This window comes from Diaphorina citri, unplaced genomic scaffold, assembly GCF_000475195.1.
Source record: "Diaphorina citri unplaced genomic scaffold, Diaci psyllid genome assembly version 1.1 scaffold3884, whole genome shotgun sequence".
Lineage (NCBI taxonomy): Eukaryota > Metazoa > Arthropoda > Insecta > Hemiptera > Psyllidae > Diaphorina > Diaphorina citri.
The window spans coordinates 11661-15161 of record NW_007381283.1 but is presented as its reverse complement, the minus strand read 5'-3'; the positions used below and the strand labels follow the sequence as shown (position 1 = coordinate 15161).

The 3501-nt window shown below is 33.7% G+C and overlaps 1 long non-coding RNA gene across 1 annotated transcript; it reads right to left on the bottom strand.

Annotated features, from left to right (window-relative positions):
• Window positions 1–101: 101 nt before the first annotated feature.
• LOC113472103 lies at window positions 102–2528 on the bottom strand. Its single transcript, XR_003394558.1, has 2 exons — window positions 574–2528; window positions 102–388 (listed from the first exon to the last, which is right to left on the bottom strand). It is a non-coding gene; the product is annotated as an uncharacterized LOC113472103 (long non-coding RNA).
• Between the last annotated feature and the right edge of the window lie 973 nt (window positions 2529–3501).

The following is a 3501-nucleotide window of genomic DNA, read 5'->3' as shown; positions in this document are numbered from 1 at the left end:
GCTGGACAAGAAATTTTAACTTCTAGCACATGTTTTTGTATTGAAATAATTTTCACGAACGAATTTGACCAGTTGGGCAAGAAATTTTTACATAGAATACGTTTTTTTTTATCTTTGAATAATTTCTGGGTTCGAATTCCTCTTTTAGGTATCTGTGACAGGTATTGTCTAAGCCTAAGCCATGTGTGATTTGGAATTTAAGATTAACGAAACTGCAAAGCCATTGCTCAAGTATTTGCTGTTACTGTTTTTGTATCGATAATACCTCTTACTACTGGTTGCTAGTCAATTGACCTGAAGAGGTCAAGGGTATATTTATACAAAGATCTCCATTTTTCACTTTTCTACCTTGACTAGAAGTCGAACCCTGATCTTCTGAGTGTAATACCTTAGGAAACTGCAAAGCCATTGCTCAAGTATTTGCTGTTACTGTTTTTGTATCGATAATACCTCTTACTACTGGTTGCTAGTCAATTGACCTAAAGAGGTCAAGGGTATATTTATACAAAGATCTCCATTTTTCACTTTTCTACCTTGACTAGGAGTCGAACCCTGATCTTCTGAGTGAAATACCTTAGGACTGAAGTTCCTTCTGTGGATCGTAACTGACACTTTTAAATGGAATTCAATTTCAAGTGATTGATTCATGTTACCTATTTATTTTATGTGAAAGTATGTATCTATTGAATAGACGTTGCAAGTACCTACCTATCAAAAAGGTATCCAAATATAACTTATATTGAACAATGAAAAATAAAGACCTATTCTTTACCATCTTACATAATTATGGTATTAATATCACTGTTTTCCTTTTACTTCTTTCACATTGAATCAACTTAATTTGAAGTTCACAAGAATCACAAGGCAACAAAAGAGTTGATGCAATGGGAAAAAGTGCAGCTGCACTAGAGAAGGATTTCTTTCATTACAATACAAAACATGGTATGGTTAGTATGGTTTCGCTATGCCTCTTGTAATAGAAAGTAAAAATATGGTACCTAAATGTTTAAAACAGCACTGACAAATCGTATTTGTATAGGTAATGTTTTAAAATTTCTTTTTTATTAAGGGAGAAAAATACTTAACTTACTCTCAACTTAACGGTTAGAAATACATAACATAGGGGGGTTCTAGAACAAAAACAAAAACTTAAAAATAAATTAACCAATAGAAAAATCTAATTAATTTAAATTTAATAGAAAAAAGGTGGAATAATAAATTTACTACAGGATAATGATATTTTGTTTCTTCTATCTAGGCCTAAAAAGTTGGTACATGCAAGCAAATTCTAACTCGGTCTAAAATCTAATTAGTTTTTTCGTCAATAACATTGAACTGGTAAAATAATAACATAACTCTCAATAATTACGTAATATACAGAGCTGAATATACAATAAATAAATAATTTGTATAAATATTTAGCTACTCCTTAGTTCATAATATTTATGTACATTATAATAACAGTAAAATATACGAATGGTCGTGTATTATGTTCGCTAAAATTGTCTCCAAAATCCTCTTCGAAATTTCAATTCATGTGGAAAAGATAAAAATTTAATAGAAAGAGAATTGGGCGTTCAAAGACTTCAAACCCCCGTTTTACGAATACCGCCATGTTAGGATGTATTCAAATTAATAAATAAAGTGGATGGAATTCTATCCATTCCCCAATACCTAACTTCGTAAAAAAATCTAAAATATAAATCATCGACCATTCAGTATTTTTTATAATTTTATTGTGAGTGCTAAAAAAGTTGTGAAACATCTAGGAATAGATTTCATCTGTAAAATAAGAAAGGTAGATATTTTAAATAAAATATTATTTCCATTGCTGATCTCTGCATAAAATTGTTAGAAGACATCGACCCTTCATAATGAAGAAAAACAGAGAAAAGAAGATAAAAGGTACAGAAATTTAATAAAAAAAAAAATACACAGATAAAATAGTTTGACATTTTGGGTGCAACAGCTTTAGACGAGATTTTTTTTTGATTTTGGACTTTGAGGGCTTTATATCATCTCACCTTTTTCCCCTGGAATAAAAGTGGTTTTAATAATTCTCACGAGGCTGAGTGCACTCCAAAATAGCAGCATGTTACTTGTATGACGGTTCCAAAACCAAAAATACACATACAAAACTCAATTCAAAAATACAAATACAGACAAAAATTTCTATAAAATTTTTACTAAGTAAAAAGTTAATAAATGGAAAATAATTGGGTATCAAATGATTATTTTACTTGGACCTTAAAGTAGAGGGATAAACTTCGTTTTCGGCAATTTGATTACATTCCTGTGGACCATCAAAACAATTCCAATATGTACTGCCTACTTATTTCTGATTCAAAAAGATGTGGTGGAACTAAACATAGTAAGTACGTATGTACAAGTTGCTTCTGTAGTAACGAAGTGTGACAATGTGATTCCGCCTAAGAAAATCCTTTACAATTGGTCTACAGTGGCATTTCATGAACAAGTTAACTTCAAAATAAATACAATAGGGAGCAGAGTCGCTACAACAACAAGTTTGAACGTATTTTGACAGGCTGGAACGGGAAACAAGGAAAAATTAGCTATATTTTATTCATAAATCCAGATATAACCACTTGGAGGGAAAAAATCAATAGAGGGAACTATAATTAAAAATCAATAGAGGTAGAGGGAACTGTAAGTACTTCAGTAGAGGGAATTGTAATTCTAACTGAGGTCTCATGAGAAAAGGATAAGCTAGCCGTTCCTAGAACGAACCTTTTCTGTTTAGGATGCTTGTCACAAATGTAGTTCCCCGCCTAATGCAGTGTCTACTAGACACTACTCTGAATTTTATGACTTGACTTGGACTCAAACCACCAGATCCAGAGTCCACCTTGCTAACCACTACACCCTTGAGGTTGGTGTTTATGATAGAGTTCACCGCATGTAAGAATCGAACTTGCGATCTAGCGTTTACAAGACAGACGCTACCCTCCAAGCTAACTAGGCCGGCTAAATTATTATTATTATTATTCTCCAGTCTACTAGTGTAAAACCATTTTCTTACCTGCAGAGTGTAACTACTATCCGAATCGAAGTCCTGATCACTGAACTGCTCATCCGAGTCACTATCATCGTTCGAGTCACAACCGGAGATCGAACCCGCGGACTCCACACTGCAGTGCGGGGACCGGGCCATACGCTGGTGTACACGTCTCTGTTCCAGGGCGTACTGGGAGAGCGTGAAGGTTTGCACGTGTGAATGATGCCAGGACATGCCTAGTGTGGAACCGCCCTGAGAAGAAGACGAAACAGACCACAGTAAATATTAGGAAAAATGCTGTCTAAAAAAAAAAAAATAATAATAATAATAATAATATATCTTGAAATAAATTTTAATCATGAATTTATAAATTGTGCTATTTTATTATTTGCACAGGAATTTCGCCCCAGGCGGGAATCGAACCCGCGACATAGCACTGGCGCACTACCTTCCAAGCTTTATTTAGTCTGCCATCACCATTCGAG